Raw genomic sequence first — 19,259 nt, 5'->3', positions numbered from 1 at the left:
ATCTTCATCCCCAAAGCCTTTTTCCAAAACGTAGACAGGCTAATCATGGGGTTTGTGTGGGGGGGGCAAGAACCCGAGAATTCCCAAACCGACACTGCAAAGAGGGAAAGTCAGAGCTCTTGCTCTACCGAACCTACAATACTACCACTGGGCAGCAACGGCAGAGAGAGTGAGGGGATGGGGACAAGAACCCGACACAGATTGGGTACAAATGGAGGAGGCATCCTGTAAAGGAACAACCCTCCGGGCCCTGTCCACAGCAGCACTCCCATCCTCCTCAACAAGGTCTGTGATAGTAGAGGTATTACGGTACCTGGTAATGATGGAACACCATTGGTAGAAATTGTATGCTTCCGATTGGTCAAGCTGTATGGTAGCTCCGCCATGCTGGGCGAGGTATCAGAGCGCATGCCGCCCCAGCAGCCTTCATTCTGTAACTGAGCTGCTGGGGGAAACATCTAGCTTATTAAAGCCTTCAGTTGGACTACAACCTCGCTTTAGTGGTCATTGATCGTGCATCAATTTAATAAGCTAGATTTAAAAGGATGGAGCTCCGAATCAAGCCGGTGTCTGCAACTTAGCCCCCACGCGGCGAACTCAGCAACAACCTTCAAGCACTGACTGGCGTGTTTTAAAGGATATCTCGGAACGGCCGAAAACACACCCACGGGAGAACAGAAAATGCAAGTCCTGCACTCGAGGGTGAGCCCGGAAATTTACACCCTCATCGAGGACGCAGACGATTTCAATGCAGCAATGGAGCTGCTAAAAGGACATTATATTCGCCCAGTAAACCAGGTCTAAGCCCGACATCTGCTCGCAACGAGGCGACAAATCACTGGGAAATCGCTGGAAGAATTCTACCGTGCACTCCTGATGTTGGGGAGAAACTGCAGCTGCCCGCAAGTTTTGGCGAGAGAACCCACTGAACTCTTGATCCGGGACGCTTTCGTGGCAGGTATGCTGTCCTCCCAAATCCGCCAGCGATTGCTGGAAAAAGACACCCTAGGCCTCCAAGAGGCATGGGCCCTTGCAGGCTCCCTGGATGTGGCCTCCAGAAACGCCCGCGCTTACGTTCCCGACCGCACGGCAGCCCCCTGGGCAGCGTGGAATCCCTCCGCAGTCGACCCCGAGACATCCCCCATCATCCCTCCACAGGCTTGTGCTGCAAGGCGGCCTGGCAACCCCGGGGGGCCCCGCTGCTACTTTTGCAGGCAGGCCAAGCACCCCCGGCAGCGCTGCCCAGCCCACGCATCCACCAGCAAGGGATACGGTAAAAAAGGACCATTTCGTGGTGGTATGCCAGGCCCGTGCGGTCTCCGGCGCAAATGCGGACCGCCACCACAAACCTCTCCACGGTCCCCGTGCGGCCCCCGGGCGCCGCCATCTTGTCCCGCTGACACCACGTTAGATGGATGGGCGCCGCAATTTTGTGCACCCCCAGCCATGTGCGACCAATGGGAGCCGCCATCTTGGATGGACCCCCAGGACCCCAGCTCGGCTGACCACACACTGCCCGAAGAGAACACTCAACTGCCTCTGTGACCCTGGATCAGTCCCGGCCTCGAACACTCTCAACTGTTACAATGACTGTATTTATCGACGGGCACGAGATGTCCTGCCTAATCGACTCTGGGAGCACGGAGAGCTCAATACACCCCGACACGGTAAGGCGCTGTTCCCTCCTCGCCCACCCTGTTAATCAAAAAGTCTCCCTGGCCTCCGGTTCCCACTCAGTAGAGATAAAGGGGTTTTGTGTAGCAAACCTCACAGTCCAGGGAAGGGAGTTAAAAAATTACCGGCTCTACGTCCTTCCCCACCTCTGCGCGGCCACACTCCTAGGTTTAGACTTCCAGTGTAACCTCCAAAGTCTAACTTTCAAATTCGGCGGCCCTATACCCCCCTCACTATCTGCGGCCTCGCGACCCTTAAGGTCGACCCGCCTTCCCGGTTTGCGAACCTCACCCCGGATTGCAAACCTGTCGCCACCAGGAGCAGACGGTACAGTGCCCAGGACCGGATCTTTCTTAGGTCAGAGGTCCAAAGGCTACTGAGGGAAGGAGTCATTGAAGCCAGTAACAGCCCCTGGAGAGCTCAAGTTGTGGTGGTAAAGACCAGGGAGAAGCATAGGATGGTCATCGACGACAGTCAGACCAGTCAGTTAGCACAGGGCTAAATCGCTGGCTTTGAAAGCAGACCAAAGCAAGCCAGCAGCACGGTTCGATTCCCGTACCAGCCTCCCCGAACAGGCGCCGGAATGTGGCGACTAGGGGCTTTTCACAGTAACTTCATTTGAAGCCTACTTGTGACAATAAGCGATTTTCATTTCATTTAATTTCAACAGGTTTACGCAGCTGGACGCGTACCCTCTCCCCCTGCATATCCGACCTGGTAAACAGGATCGCGCATTACAAGGTCTTCTCCATGGTGGATCCCAAGTCCGCCTACCACCAGCTCCCCATTCGCACTAGTGACCGCAAATGCACTGCCTTCGAGGCAGATGGGTGGCTCTATCACTTCTTAAGGGTTCCCTTCGGTGTCACCAATTGGGTCTCGGTATCCCAGCGCGAGATAGACCGAATGGTTGACCGGTACGGTTTACGGGCAACATTCCCGTATCTCGATAATGTCACCATCTGCGGACACGACCAGCAGGACCACGACACCAACCTCCGAAAATTCCTCCAGACCACAAAGATCCTTAACCTTACATACACAAGGATAAATGCGTGTTTAGCACCGACCGCCTAGCCATCCTCGGCTCCGTAGTGCGAAATGGAGTTATAGGCCCCGACCCGAAACGCATGCGCCCTTTCTGGTGTTCCCCCTCCCTCACTGCTCCAAGGCCCTGAAGCGCTGCCTCGGGTTTTTCAGTTACTACGCCCCAACTATGCGGACAAGGCCCGTCCCCTGATCCAATCCACAGCTTTTCCCCCCTGTCGATAGAGGCCAGCCAGGCCTTCAGCCACATCAAAACGGACATTGCAAAGGCCACGATGCATGCTCCTTTCATTTTGTTTCCGACATTTCCGCAAAGAGTGAGAAGAGAGCCAGGAGTTTACAGAAAGTGTAGCTGACTGGGAGCAGAGTCGGAGGGCGGAGATCTAGTTAGTCCACAGGGCAGCTATATTCTGTCAGGTAAGAGGGGATCGAGGCTAGGCCAGTTGCATGCTCCTCCTGTAGGATGTGGGTGGTGAGGGATACCACCGGTGTCCCCGCTGACTATACCTGCGGGAAGTGCACCCAACTTCAGCTCCTCAAAGACCGTGTTAGGGAACTGGAGCTGAAGCTGGATGACCTTCGGATCATCCGGGAGGCAGAGGGGGTGATTGAGAAGAGTTACAGGGAGGTAACCACACCCAAGGTACAGGACAAGAATAGCTGGGTTACAGTCAGGGGGAAAAAAACAAACAGGCAGACAGTGCAGGGATCCCTCGTGGCCGTTCCCCTTCAAAACAAGTATACCGTTTTGGATGCTGTTGGGGGGGATGACCTACCGGGGGAAGGCCCTAGCGGCCAGGTCTCTGGCACTGAGTCTGGCTCTGGGGCTCAGAAGGGAAGGGGGGGAGAATAGAAAAGCAATAGTTGTAGGAGATTCAATGGTTAGGGGAATAGATAGGAGATTCTGTGGTCGCGAGCGAGACTCCCGGAAGGTATGTTGCCTCCCGGGTGCCAGGGCCAGGGGTGTCTCGGATCATGTCTTCAGGATCCTTAAGGGGGAGGGGGAGCAGCCAGAAGTCGTGGTGCACATTGGTACCAACAACGTAGGTAGGAAAAGGGGTGTGGAGGTAATAAACAAGTTTAGGGAGTTAGGCTGGAAGTTAAAAGCCAGGACAGACAGAGTTGTCATCTCTGGTTTGTTGCCGGTGCCACGTGATAGCGAGGTTAGGAATAGGGAGAGAGTGCAGCTGAACACGTGGCTGCAGGAATGGTGTAGGAGGGAGGGCTTCAGGTATTTGGATAATTGGAGCGCATTCTGGGGAAGGTGGGACCTGTACAAGCAGGACGGGTTGCATCTGAACCAGAGGGGCACCAATATCCTGGGAGGGAGGTTTTCTAGTACTCTTCGGGAGGGTTTAAAGTAATTTGGCTGGGGAATGGGAACCGGATTTGTAGTCCAGCAACTAAGGTAGCCAATATTCAGGACGCCAAAGCGTGTAATGAGGCAGTGGGGAAGGGAACACTGACAAAGGAGAGTACTTGCAGGCACGGAAATGGGTTGAAGTGTGTATACTTCAACGCAAGAAGCATCAGGAATAAGGCGGGTGAACTTAAGGCATGAATCAGTACTTGGGACTACGATGTGGTGGCCATCACGGAAACTTGGATAGAAGAGGGGCAGAAATGGTTGTTGGAGGTCCCTGGTTATAGATGTTTCAATAAGATTAGGGAGGGTAGTAAAAGAGGTGGGGGGGTGGCATTGTTCATTAGAGATAGTATAACAGCTGCAGAAAGGCAGTTTGAGGAGTATCACCCTAATGAGGTAGTATGGGTTGAAGTCAGAAATAGGAAAGGAGCAGTCACCTTGTTAGGAGTTTTCTATAGGCCCGCCAAAAGTAGCAGAGATGTGGAGGAACAGATTGGGAAACAGATTTTGGAAAGGTGCAGAAGTCACAGGGTAGTAGTCATGGGTGACTTTAACTTCCCAAATATTGAGTGGAAACTCTTTAGATCAAATGGTTTGGATGGGGTGGTGTTTGTGCAGTGTGTCCAGGAAGCTTTTCTAACACAGTATGTAGATTGTCCGACCAGAGGAGGGGCAATATTGGATTTAGTACTTGGTAATGAACCAGGGCAAGTGATAGATTTGTTAGTGGGGGAGCATTTTGGAGATAGTGACCACAATTCTGTGACTTTCACTTTAATAATGGAGAGGGATAGGTGCGTGCAACAGGCCAAGGTTTACAATTGGGGGAAGGGTAAATACGATGTTGTCAGACAAGAATTGAAGTGCATAAGTTGGGAACATAGGTCAGGGAAGGACACAAGTGAAATGTGGAACTTGTTCAAGGAACAGGTACTACGTGTCCTTGATATGTGTGTCTCTGTCAGGCAGGGAAGAGATGGTCGAGTGAGGGAACCATGGTTGACAAGAGAGGATGAATGTCTTGTTAAGAGGAAAAAGGAGACTTATGTAAGGCTGAGGAAACAAGGTTCAGACAGGGCATTGGAGGGATACAAGATAGCCAGGAGGGAACTGAAGAAAGGGATTAGGAGAGCTAAGAGAGGGCATGAACAATCTTTGGCGGGTAGGATCAAGGAAAACCCCAAGGCCTTTTACACATATGTGAGAAATATGAGAATGACTAGAGCGAGGGTCGTCCGATCAAGGACAGTAGCGGGAGATTGTGTATTGAGTCGGAAGAGATAGGAGAGGTCTTGAACGAGTACATTTCTTCTGTATTTACAAATGAGAGGGGCGATATTGTTGGAGAGGACAGTGTGAAACAGATTGGTAAGCTCGAGGAAATACTTGTTAGGAAGGAAGATGTGTTGGACATTTTGAAAAACTTGAGGGTAGACAAGTCCCCCGGACCTGACGGGATATATCCAAGGATTCTATGGGAAGCAAGAGATGAAATTGCAGAGCCGTTGGCAATGATCGTTTCGTCCTCACTGTCAACAGGGGTGGTACCAGGGGATTGGAGAGTGGCGAATGTCGTGCCCCTGTTCAAAAAAGGGACTAGGGATAACTCTGGGAATTACAGGCCAGTTAGTCTTACTTCGGTGCTAGGCAAAGTCATGGAAAGGGTACTGAAGGATAGGATTTCTGAGCATCTGGAAAGACACTGCTTGATTAGGGATAGTCAGCACGGATTTGTGAGGGGTAGGTCTTGCCTTACAAGTCTTATTGAATTTGTTGAGGTGGTGACCAAGCATGTGGATGAAGGTAAAGCAGTGGATGTAGTGTACATGGATTTTAGTAAGGCATTTGATAAGGTTCCCCATGGTAGGCTTCTGCAGAAAGTAAGGAGGCATGGGATAGTGGGAAATTTGGCCAGTTGGATAACGAACTGGCTAACCAATAGAAGTCAGAGAGAGGTGGTGGATGGCAAATATTCAGCCTGGATCCCAGTTACCAGTGGCGTACCGCAGGGATCAGTTCTGAGTCCTCTGCTGTTTGTGATTTTCATTAATGACGTGGATGAGGGAGTTGAAGGGTGGGTCAGTAAATTTGCAGACGATACGAAGATTGGTGGAGTTGTGGATAGTAAGGAGGGCTGTTGTCGGCTGCAAAGAGACATAGATAGGATGCAGAGCTGGGCTGAGAAGTGGCAGATGGAGTTTAACCCTGAAAAGTGTGAGGTTGTCCATTTTGGAAGGACAAATATGAATGCGGAATACAGGGTTAACGGTAGAGTTCTTGGCAATGTGGAGGAGCAGAGATCTTGGGGTCTATGTTCATACATCTTTGAAAGTTGACACACAAGTGGATAGAGCTGTGAAGAAGGCCGATGGTGTGCTCGCGTTCATTAACAGAGGGATTGAATTTAAGAGCCGTGAGGTGATGATGCAGCTGTACAAAACTTTGGTAAGGCCACATTTGGAGTACTGTGTACAGTTTTGGTCGCCTCATTTTAGGAAGGATGTGGAAGCTTTGGAAAAGGTGCAAAGAAGATTTACCAGGATGTTGCCTGGAATGGAGAGTAGATCTTACGAGGAAAGGTTGAGGGTGCTAGGCCTGTTCTCATTAGAACGGAGAAGGATGAGGGGCAACTTGATAGAGGTTTATAAGATGATCAGGGGAATAGATAGAGTAGACAGTCAGAGACTTTTTCCCCGGGTGGAACAAACCATTACAAGGGGACATAAATTTAAGGTGAAAGGTGGAAGATATAGGAGGGATATTAGAGGTAGGTTCTTTACCCAGAGAGTAGTGGGGGCATGGAATGCACTGCCTGTGGAAGTAGTTGAGTCGGAAACATTAGGGACCTTCAAGCAGCTATTGGATAGGTACATGGATTACGGTAAAATGATATAGTGTAGATTTATTTGTTCTTAAGGGCAGCACAGTAGCATTGTGGATAGCACAATTGCTTCACAGCTCCAGGGTCCCAGGTTCGATTCCGGCTTGGGTCACTGTCCGTGCGGAGTCTGCACATCCTCCCCGTGTGTGCGTGGGTTTCCTCCGGGTGCTCCGGTTTCCTCCCACAGTCCAAAGATGTGCAGGTTAGGTGGATTGGCCATGATAAATTGCCCGTCGTGTCCAAAATTGCCCTTAGTGTTGGGTGGGGTTGCTGGGTTATGGGGATAGGGTGGCGGTGTTGACCTTGGGTAGGGTGCTCTTTCTAAGAGCCGGTGCAGACTCGATGGGCCGAATGGCCTCCTTCTGCACTGTAAATTCTATGATATCTATGAACCACCTTCAGGGCACAATGGACCTGAACACCTCACACGGGAGGGTTTAAACTAGTTTGGCAGGGGGGTGGGCACGGGAGCAATAGGTCAGAAGGTGAGAGCATTGAGGGAGAACTAGGGAATAGGGACAGTGGGGCTCTGAGGCAGAGCAGACAGGGAGAAGTTGCTGAACACAGCGGGTCTGGTGGCCTGAAGTGCATATGTTTTATTGCAAGAAGTATTACGGGTAAGGCAGATGAACTTAGAGCTTGGATTAGTACTTGGAACTATGATGTTGTCGCCATTACAGAGACCTGGTTGAGGGAAGGGCAGGATTGGCAGCTAAACGTTCCAGGGTTTAGATGTTTCAGGCGGGATAGAGGGGGATGTAAAAGGGAGGCGGAGTTGCGCTACTGGTTAGGGAGAATATCACAGCTGTACTGCGGGAGGACACCTCAGAGGGCAGTGAGGCTATATGGGTAGAGATCAGGAATAAGAAGGGTGCAGTCACAATGTTGGGGGTATACTACAGGCCTCCCAACAGCCAGCGGGAGATAGAGGAGCAGATAGGTAGACAGATTTGGGAAAAGAGTAAAAACAACAGGATTGTGGTGATGGGAGGCTTCAACTTCCCCAATATTGACTGGGACTCACTTAGTGCCAGGGGCTTAGACGGGGCGGAGTGTGTAAGGAGCATCCAGGAGGGCTTCTTAAAATAATATGTAGACAGTCCAACTAGGGAAGGGGCGGTACTGGACCTGGTATTGGGGAATGAGCCCGGCCAGGTGGTGGATGTTTCAGTAGGGGAGCATTTTGGTAACAGTGACCACAATTCAGTAAGTTTTAAAGTACTGGTGGACAAGGATAAGAGTGGTCCGAGGATGAATGTGCTAAATTGGGGGAAGGCTAATTATAACAATATTAGGCGGGAACTGAAGAACAGAGATTGGGGGCAGATGTTTGAGGGCAAATCAACATCTGACATGTGGGAGGCTTTCAAGTGTCAGTTGAAAGGAATTCAGGACCGGCATGTTCTTGTCAGGAAGAAGGATAAATACGGCAATTTTCGGGAACCTTGGATAACGAGAGATATTGTAGGCCTCGTCAAAAAGAAAAAGGAGGCATTTGTCAGGGCTAGAAGGCTGGGAACAGACGAAGCCTGCGTGGAATATAAGGAAAGTAGGAAGGAACTTAAGCAAGGAGTCAGGAGGGCTAGAAGGGGTCACGAAAAGTCATAGGCAAATAGGGTTAAGGAAAATCCCAAGGCTTTTTACATGTACATAAAAAGCAAGAGGGTAGCCAGGGAAAGGGTTGGCCCACTGAAGGATAGGCAAGGGAATCTATGTGTGGAGCCAGAGGAAATGGGCGAGGTACTAAATGAATACTTTGCATCAGTATTCACCAAAGAGAAGAAATTGGAAGATGCTGAGTCTGGAGAAGGGTGTGTAGATCGCCTGGGTCACATTGAGATCCAAAAAGACGAGGTGTTGGGCGTCTTGAAAAATATTAAGGTAGATAAGTCCCCAGGGCCTGATGGGATCTACCCCTGAATACTGAAGGAGGCTGGAGAGGAAATTGCTGAGGCCTTGACAGAAATCTTTGGATCCTCGCTGTCTTCAGGGGATGTCCCGGAGGACTGGAGAATAGCCAATGTTGTTCCTCTGTTTAAGAAGGGTAGCAAGGATAATCCAGGGAACTACAGGCCGGTGAGCCTTACTTCAGCGGTAGGGAAATTACTGGAGAGAATTCTTCGAGACAGGATCTACTCCCATTTGGAAGCAAATGAACATATTAGTGAGAGGCAGCATGGTTTTGTGAAGGGGAGGTCGTGTCTCACTAACTTGATAGAGTTTTTCGAGGAGGTCACTAAGACGATTGATGCAGGTAGGGCAGTGGATGTTGTCTGTATGGACTTCAGTAAGGCCTTTGACAAGGTCCCTCATGGTAGACTAGTACAAAAGGTGAAGTCACACGGGATCAGGGGTGAGCTGGCAAGGTGGATACAGAACTGGCTAGGTCATAGAAGGCAGAGAGTAGCAATGGAAGGATGCTTTTCTAATTGGAGGGTTGTGACCAGTGGTGTTCCACAGGGATCAGTGCTGGGACCTTTGCTCTTTGTAGTATATATAAATGATTTGGAGGAAAATGTAACTGGTCTGATTAGTAAGTTTGCAGACGACACAAAGGTTGGTGGAATTGCGGATAGCGATGAGGACTGTCTGAGGATACAGCAGGATTTAGATTGTCTGGAGACTTGGGCGGAGAGATGGCAGATGGAGTTTAATCCGGACAAATGTGAGGTAATGCATTTTGGAAGGGCTAATGCAGGTAGGGAATATACAGTGAATGGTAGAACCCTCAAGAGTATTGAAAGTCAAAGAGATCTAGGAGTACAGGTCCACAGGTCATTGAAAGGGGCAACACAGGTGGAGAAGGTAGTCAAGAAGGCATACGGCATGCTTGCCTTCATTGGCCGGGGCATTGAGTATAAGAATTGGCAAGTCATGTTGCAGCTGTATAGAACCTTAGTTAGGCCACACTTGGAGTATAGTGTTCAATTCTGGTCGCCACACTACCAGAAGGATGTGGAGGCTTTAGAGAGGGTGCAGAAGAGATTTACCAGGATGTTGCCTGGTATGGAGGGCATTAGCTATGAGGAGCGGTTGAATAAGCTCGGTTTGTTCTCACTGGAACGAAGGAGGTTGAGGGGAGACCTGATAGAGGTCCACAAAATTGAGAGGGGCATAGACAGAGTGGATAGTCAGAGGCTTTTCCCCAGGGTAGAGGGGTCAATTACTAGGGGACATAGGTTTAAGGTGCGAGGGGCAAGGTTTAGAGTAGATGTACGAGGCAAGTTTTTTACGCAGAGGGTAGTGGGTGCCTGGAACTCGCTGCCGGAGGTAGTGGTGGAAGCAGGGAGGATAGGGACATTTAAGGGGCATCTTGACAAATACATGAATAGGATGGGAATAGAGGGATACGGACCCAGGAAGTGTAGAAGATTGTAGCTTAGTCGGGTAGCATGGTCGGCACAGGCTTGGAGGGCCGAAGGGCCTGTTCCTGTGCTGTACATTTCTTTGTTCTTGTTCTTATCTCTCTGTGCATCAATTTTCCCCAGGGCTTTTTCATTTACCGAATAGTTCGCTCTTGAATTGGATCTTCCAAAATGTATCACCTCGCATTTGCCCGGATTGAACTCCATCTGCCATTTGTCATGTGAGAGTAGCTTTAAGACATAGATGTTTAAGTAATATACCTTTAAGAAAACAGTGATGTCAGAGAGTGGGTGGGGCTGAGCTCAGGTCAGCCATTTTGCAGTTTAGTTTTGCAGTTTTAAGGAAAAGAGCTGGGTGTGTGTCTGTGTTTGGCAGTGAGCTGGATCTCTGCCATGAAAAACTATCTCTGGATCATTTGGGTGATTTAAACTCATAATAGTGAAGCCTTTAACCTGATGTGATTCTGTTTAAAGGTGTTAAGTCTCTTGGAAGTTTGAAGGAGCATTTTAAGGAATTATTTACTGTTGCAATATTTTCTGAGTTATCTTTGAAGTAAGGGGTGTTAAGAGATCCAATGTTTATTTAAGCTGTTAAGTTGAGTTCGTGGAATAAACAGTGTTTAAAAACCCATGTGTCCATAATTGTAATCCCACACCTAGGGAAAAGCCGTGTGCTCGGAAAAGCAACAAATACATTAAAGGGAGAGGTTGGTTGAACTCCATGATACATTTTGGGGTTCTGAAAACGTCTCACCCATAACACATTTCTCCGCCCAACTCTCCAATCTATCTATATTCTGCTGTATTCTCGGACAGTCCCCTTCACTATCTGCTACTCCACTAATCTTGGTGTCATCTGCAAATTTGCTAATCAAGACCACCTATACCTTCCTCCAGATCATTTATGTATATCACAAACAACAGTGGTCCCAGCACGGATCCCTGTGGAACACCACTAGTCACCTTTCTCCATTTTGAGAAGCTCCCTTCCAGCTTGAGCCAGCACTTCGGGATAACCAAAATGTCCCCTATGGCCCCCATCTGCGGCAATCACAGATTCCCCCAGCCATGCTGGATACCACCTTCAAAAGATGGAGGCGGGACGGGGGCACACTGACGGTCGGGGACTTCTACCTAGGGCACAGACTGGCGACACTGGACGAACTAACGAGGAAGTGGAAACTATCAAGAGGACAGGAATTGAGACACCTCCAAATAAAGCACTTCCTCCGCAAAGAGACAGTGGGGTACCCCGGGGCCCCAGAAAGCACACTACTAGAGGACCTGATAGGCACAAGCAACGAGAAGGGGGGGCTGTGTGGGAAAATATACAGACAGCGACTGGACAGAGCCCGAACACCACTGGACGGGACCAGACAAAAATGGGAGGACGAACTGGGGACAGAGGTAGGATGGGGACTCTGGAGCAAAGCACCGAGCAGGGTGAACTCCACCTCCTCCTGCGCAAGGTTCAGCCTAATGCAGCTCAAAGTGGTGCACAGAGCGCACCTGACCAGGGTTCTGAGCAGCCTTCTCCGAGGCAATGTCCAGGGTTGTGGGGGGTGAGGGTGAAGCCATGCCCAATAGTGGCACTCTTCGGGGTATCAGAGCAGCCAGAGTTACACATGGGGAAGGAGGCCAACGCCCTCGCTTTCGCTTCCCTAATCGCACGCCGGAGAATCCGGCTCGGCTGGCGATCGGCAGCACCACCCACAGCTGCAGCCTGGCTCGCTGACCTCTCGGAATTTCTCCACCTGGAGAAGATTAAGTTCGCCACCCGAGGGTCAGAGGGAGGCTTCCTGGATACTTGGGGGCAGTTCGTCGGCCTGTTCCAAAACCTGTTCGAGGCCAACAACGAGGAGTAGACCGGGGGAAAAAAAATTAAAGAGAGGAAGAACCAAAGGACTGTGCAACGCGGGGGGCGAGGAGGAGGAAGGGGGGATATCATAGACCGATCCAGAGGGCAGCAAAATGTACGTACAGCTCGTCAAATGAAGGACGAAACAAACCTCTCTGTAAAGTAAAGCAATTTAGCGCGGGCAAGAAAAATAGAATTTCATAGAATTTACAGTGCAGAAGGAGGCCATTCTGCCCATCGAGTCTGCACCGGCTCTTGGAAGGAGCACCACACCCAAGGTCCACACCTCCACCCCATCCCCATAACCCAATAACCCCACCCAACACCAAGGGCAATTTTGGACACTAAGGGCAATTGATCATGGCCAATCCACCTAACCTGCACATCTTTGGACTGTGGGAGGAAACCGGAGCACCCGGAGGAAACCCACGCAGACACGGGGAGGATGTGCAGACTCCGCACAGACAGTGACCCAAGCCGGAATCGAACCTGGGACCCTGGAGCTGTGAAGCAGTTGTGCTATTCATAATGCTACCGTGCTGCCCCTAAAAATGTAATGTATATAAGCAACAACTTCCCAGTGGACGTTTCGAAAGGTTCTAAACACAGGCATGGAGTCAGCTGCTTTTTAAAAAATTACTTTTCCATTCTTCAACTTCCAAAACCAGTGCGTGGAGTGGACAGGACAAACCCGTAATCCAGCTCCTCGCCTGCTCCAAAAACCAATCCAACGTCAAATTGAATCCAATTCATAGTCTCCACAAGAGACATACAAGATCCAAGCTGACAAGGAACGGCATTGTACCTCATTCTGGGCTCGATCTGACGTTTGATCTTAGACAGAAGGCCAATCTTATTGAGCTACTTTGTACAGCTATTTCGCAAGCCCATGACTAAATACCGTCGAGAGAATTTTGCCCAACACTGATCCTGGCATTTCCTCGTCAGTCTTGCCAGAGAATGAGACACATTTAATTACCAGGGAGCTTCTAGGGTTGGTGTCAAGTCCTGGACCGTTGCCAACCCAACTTAATGAGTGGTTCTGCTGCCAATGTGGAAAGCCAATAGCCTCACTCATGTTTGTATCCTCGGCCAAAACCTCATCCTTGACTTTATGCCTCTTCAAGACCAGAGCAAATGCTAACGTCCAAAGACGTCAGGGGATGCACCGCGTCGCAGGATTTAGCTCTGTGGCCTCATAGCGCCGAGGACCCGGGTTTGATCCCGACCCCGGGTCACTGTCCGTGTGGAGTTTGCACATTCTCCCCGTGCTTGCATGGGTGTCACCCCCACAACCCAAAGACATGCAGGTTAGGTGGATTGGCCATGCTAAATTGTCCCTTAGTGTCCAGCACTGTGCAGGTGAGGTTGCGGGGATAGGGCGGAGGTGTGGACTTTGGTAGGGCACTCTTTCGGAGGGTGGGTGCAGACTCGATGGGTCGAATAGCCTCCTTCTGCACTGTAGGGATTCGGTGAACTTTAAATATTGATGAGCACTTCCTTGCGGACGGCTGCATGAAAGTCTTGCACCCCCTCACTGAGCACACAAAGCAGCCAAAGCTGCTATATCTGAACCAAACTGCCTCCAAACACTAACGGCAAAATCTGGCTTCTGTCTGGGTGGAAACGGAAAGGAGTCATTGTCCAAGGATTCCATGCAGGGTTACATAGAGATATAGGAAATAGAAGCAGGAGGAGGCCATTCGGCCCTTCCAGCCTGCTCTGCCATTCATTATGATCATGGCTGACCATCAAATTCAATACCCTTATCCTGCCTTCCCCCTCATATCCCTTTAGCCCCAAGAACTAATTCAAATTCAGTCTTGAAATTTCACAACGTTTTGGCCTCAACAATGTTCTGTAGAAGCGAATTCCAGATTCCCCACTCCCTGGGTGAAGACCTTTCTCCTCACCTCAGTCCTAAAAGGTTTACCCCTTATCCTCAAACTACGGCCCCTAGTTCTGGATGCACCCACCATCGGTAACATTCATTCTGAATCAACCCTGTCTACTCCTGTTAGAACTTTGTAGTTAGATTGGAGACAGCCGCAATTATACCTCCGGGGCTTGTGAGGAACCCAAGATATGGAATTGTTTGAGTGAATCTCTCAAAACACAAGTTGTGGCTGTTTAATATTAAAGAAAGGGGAGATAAACCAACAAATTACAGCAAAATTTGAAACCGCACGTGGAAGAGATCACTTTTTAAAAATGTCTTTACGGGAGGAGAGTGTCGCTAGCCCTGCCCAGCATTGAATGCCCATCTGGAATTGCCCTTGGGAAGGTGGTGGGGAGTCCCCTTCTTGAACAACTGCAGTCCCTGTAGTTACGTTGATGCCAGCAGTCCATCCGGTTTCATTCCTTTTTGCTTCCTTTGTAGCGATTGAATACATCGGAGTGCCTTGCTCAGCCATTTCAGGGGACTTTTAAAAGTCAACCACATCGCTGTGGGTCTGGAGTCACCTGTAGGCCAGACCGGGTAAGGACGGCAGATTTCTTTCCCTAATGGACACGAGTGAACCAGATGGGTTTTTACGACAATGGTTACAAAGATTGTTAATTCCAGATGTTTTTAAATTTAAATTCCACCATCTGCCGTGGTGGGATTTGAATTTACTTCCCTGGAAAATGGCCCTGGGTCTCTGGATTACTAGCCCAGTGACAGTACCTACCCCCCCCCCCCCCCCCCCAGTGCTGATTCCGAGAGCAGTGTTGTTGAACGTGAACAAGAAGCCGACAACCAATTACAATGTTTTACCAACTTTTTTCCAGGGACCAATTTTAACAGCGGGCCGACCTTCGGGACCCACGCGGGCCGACCTTCAGACCCACCATTTTAGTTTACCTTTAATGCGACAGGTGAGCCTGCTTGGTCTCACGATCTCACTTGATTTCTTATTCAATGTTACATTTCTGTATGGATTGTCCACCACAGGTCCTGGAGCTCACAGCAGCACTGCTCTGTCCTGCCATGGACTCTCCTGGGAAGCTCTCTCCAGCAGATTCAGTTGTGAGATCCTGGCCTGTTTGTGTCTCAGGCCCGCTCGTCCTTAGTCCAAAAAGATTCATCCTCAGTTCTTCACACAGTCCTATTGTTTGCTTGCTTGCAACTACAAAATGGAGAGAGCTCTCCCCACCTTCACGCCAGTATGCTTGGCGCGTGACCTGCTTTCTGCCGCCGCTTCTGGCGGGAAGACTAAGCAATTTTAAAAATTCTGTTCCTAGAACTGCACGCTGATGTACGGAGGAGGGGGTTTGCCCCCTGGGCTCTGGGCCTGCGCACTACTACATCTGGCCGAGGTGACAGGCATGTGCAGGGTGGCCGCCCTTCTTGAAAGCCGGTGGCGGCTGTGATGATATGCATAAAACAGGTTTATATATAATGTTATGCACGACCTCCAACACTAGATGGCAGTGTAAACCGACAACGTGACCCTGTCGTCTGGGAGTTGGGAGTAGGTCGTGCTGGAGGACAGACGTATTTTACAGGTCTACCATAGATGATTGTTAGTTTATTATTTTATTTATCCTAGTTATCTTCTCACGCAGTTGTTCCATAATAAATTATTTAAACTACATGTTCTGCATTTCATCATTCACTTCGGCCAATCTACAGAACATGACAGCGGCCATCGGGCACTTCTTCCCGCGATCGGGAATGCCGTGACCAATCGCTCCACGACCTTCTCGACACCCACCCACGTGTCGCGAACCTGAGTTTGAAAATGACTGACATATTGCATTCGCTGGTGAGAATAATTCCTAACCTGGAGCATCGACAAAATGATTCTAATTTCAAACACACCCAGTTAGAACGTGCTTGCTTAAGAGTCCCCAGTTTCATTATTTGCACAAACGTTAATAACTGACTCACCTATCTTCGGGCCTGTTGTTGAATTTAGATTTTCTAAGTAAAGCACAATAAAAAACAAACATTGGATTAAAACTTGAAGCTCAGGCAAACTAAAAAAAATGTACAAAAGAGCAGCTCACTTATGAATAATTTCACAGGGTTTGTTGAATGAGAAAAGTTCAAAGTTCCGCTTGTTCACCTTCTCATCCTGCGAGTCACACAATGATTATTGATCAATCGCTGCAATTTATCTCTATCAATGATCCAGACACGAGAGGCTCATTTTCTTTTGCAATCTTGGAGACTCCGAGGAACTGTACAAAGAGTAGGTGGGACTCGGATTTGGAAGTCCTGCCCTCATTTCCAATGGATCTTATTTTCTCCGGATGGGATGGTGGAGTAAAAGGGGCCAGGAAGCAACTCTCACATTTGGGAAACCTTAACTCAGCAGGTTACTTGAAATTCAGTGCGGATTCAAACTGTTATGGGCGAGGTGTTTTCAGAACCCCAAAATGTATCATGGAGTTCAACCGACCTCCCCCTTTAATGGATTTGTTGCTTTTCCGAGCACACGGCTTGTTCCCCAGGTGTGGGATTACAATTATGGACACGTGATTTTTAACACAATGTTTATTCCATGAACTCAACTTAACCTATTAAATAAACATTGGATCTCTTAACGCCCCTTACTTCAAAGATAACCCCAAACATAATACAACACTAAATAATCCCTCAAAATGTTCCTTCAAACATCCAAAAGGCTTCAAACCTTCAAAACAGTAACACACCAGGTCACAGTTAATATATATTTTCTGTTTGATGGCAGAGATATATCAGCTTGATTGACTTCAGCTCCAGCACCTTGCTTTTCTTCCTGCAGCTCTCTGGAAACACACAGGCACACCCAAGCTGCTTTTTCAAACCTGGTTTTCTCCCTTAAAGCAGCTCACAGCAAAACCAGCCAGGCACTTTTCAGCTGCTCTCAGCCAAACTGAAACCAAAAGCAGAAGTGAGCTCCCCCCCCCACCTCCCCCCCCCGTGACATCACTTCAGTAAAATGATCAACTCCATTCCTTAAAGGTACATTGCTTAAACATCCATTTCTTAAAGGTACTCTCACATGACTTTGCATCAGTATTCACCAAAGAGAAGAAATTGGTGGATGTTGAGTCTGGAGAAGGGTGTGTAGATAGCCTGGGTCACATTGAGACCCAAAAAGACGAGGTGTTGGGCGTCTTGAAAAATATTAAGGTAAATAAGTCTCCAAGGCCTGATGGGATCGACCCCAGAATACTGAAGGAGGCTGGAGAGGAAATTGCTGAGGCCTTGACAGAAATCTTTGGATCCTCACTGTCTTTAGGTGATGTCCCGGAGGACTGGAGAATAGCCAATGTTGTTCCTTTGTTTAAGAAGGGTAGCAAGGGTAATCCAGGGAACTACAGGCCGGTGAGCCTTACTTCAGTGGTAGGGAAATTACTGGAGAGAATTCTTCGAGACAGGATCTACTCCCATTTGGAAGCAAATGGACGTATTAGTGAGAGGCAGCATGGTTTTGTGAAGGGGAGGCCGTGTCTCACTAACCTGATAGAGTTTTTCGAAGAGGTCACACAGATGATCAATGCAGGTGGGGCAGTGGATGTTGTCTATATGGACTTCAGTAAGGCCTTTGACAAGGTCCCTCATGGTAGACTGGTACAAAAGGTGAAGTCACACGGGATCAGGGGTGAGCTGGCAAGGTGGATACAGAATGGCTAGGTAATAGAAGGCAGAGAGTAGCAATGGAAGGATGCTTTTCTAATTGGAGGGCTGTAACCAGTGGTGTTCCACAGGGATCAGTGCTGGGACCTTTGCTGTTTGTAGTATATATAAATGATTTGGAGGAAAATGTAACTGGTCTGATTAGTAAGTTTGCAGGCGACACAAAGGTTGGTGGAATCGCGGATAGCGATGAGGACTGTCAGAGGATACAGCAGGATTTAGATTGTTTGGAGACTTGGGCGGTGAGATGGCAGTGAATGGTAGAACCCTCAAGAGTATTGAAAGTCAGAGAGATCTAGGTGTACAGGTCCACAGGTCACTGAAAGGGGCAACACAGGTGGAGAAGGTAGTCAAGAAGGCATACGGCATGCTTGCCTTCATTGGCCGGGGCATTGAGTATACGAATTGGCAAGTCATGTTGCAGCTGTATAGAACCTTAGTTAGGCCACACTTGGAGTATAGTGTTCAATTCTGGTCGCCACACTACAAGAAGTATGTGGAGGCTTTAGAGAGGGTGCAGAAGAGATTTACCAGAATGTTGCCTGGTATGGAGGGCATTAGCTATGTAGAGCGGTTGAATAAACTCGGTTTGTTCTCACTGGAACGACGGAGGTTGAGGGGCGACCTGATAGAGGTCTACAAAATTATGAGGGGCACGGACAGAGTGGATAGTCAGAGGCTTTTCCCCAGGGTAGAGGGGTCAATTACTAGGGGGCATAGGTTTAAGGTGAGAGGGGCAAGGTTTAGAGTAGATGTACGAGGCAAGTATTTTACACAGAGGGTAGTGGGTGCCTGGAACTCGCTGCCGGAGGTAGTGGTGGAAGCAGGGACGATAGTGACATTTAAGGGGCATCTTGACAAATACATGAATAGGATGGGAATAGAGGGATACGGACCCAGGAAGTGTAGAAGATTGTAGTTTAGTCGGGCAGCATGGTCGGCACAGGCTTGGAGGGCCGAAGGGCCTGTTCCTGTGCTGTACATTTCTTTGTTCTTTGTTATCAACTTCAAGATGGTTCCATTTTCCACTTTTGCACCATCCACCAAGAAATGTACACAGTAAATATATCTTTTCGTTATCTAAAAAAACCCACAAGCAAATAGGTATAATTATAAAGTCCATTTTTCTTTATTCTTCTTCCTCCAACCAAAATCCTTCTCGATTGACTGTCTCTTTGAACAAGAAAGTCTCTGCACGATCCATCCATTCCTCTACTCCTCGGCATTTCTCTTAAGATTCAGATACTTTAGTTCAATCTGACCACAGAGCCCCTTGCAATTCTCCAATACAGGAGCATTGGTGATCACAGCTTTCAGGCTGTCAAATGCCTGTTGAAAGTCCGCTGTCCTTTGAAATTTTTGACGTTTCTATAGCAAGTCCCATCAGTGGAGTTCGGTCAAATCCATTCATGTTAAGAGATCGCATGGTCTCCCTTCGCCTGGAGGGTATTGAAAAC

The 19,259-nt window shown here is 48.9% G+C and overlaps 1 protein-coding gene across 1 annotated transcript in view; it reads right to left on the bottom strand.

Annotated features, from left to right (window-relative positions):
* Positions 1–19,259, bottom strand: part of LOC140404494 (talin-2-like) — a 392,578-nt gene that overhangs the window by 294,562 nt on the left and 78,757 nt on the right. Inside the window, 1 exon segment of the mRNA XM_072493108.1 lies at positions 16,066–16,098. The gene's annotated coding sequence lies outside the window, so the exon portion shown is untranslated.

The sequence above is a fragment of the Scyliorhinus torazame genome, chromosome 30, assembly GCF_047496885.1.
Source record: "Scyliorhinus torazame isolate Kashiwa2021f chromosome 30, sScyTor2.1, whole genome shotgun sequence".
Lineage (NCBI taxonomy): Eukaryota > Metazoa > Chordata > Chondrichthyes > Carcharhiniformes > Scyliorhinidae > Scyliorhinus > Scyliorhinus torazame.
The sequence above is the reverse complement of the archived record's forward strand: the minus strand, read 5'-3'. Positions and strand labels throughout refer to the sequence as shown.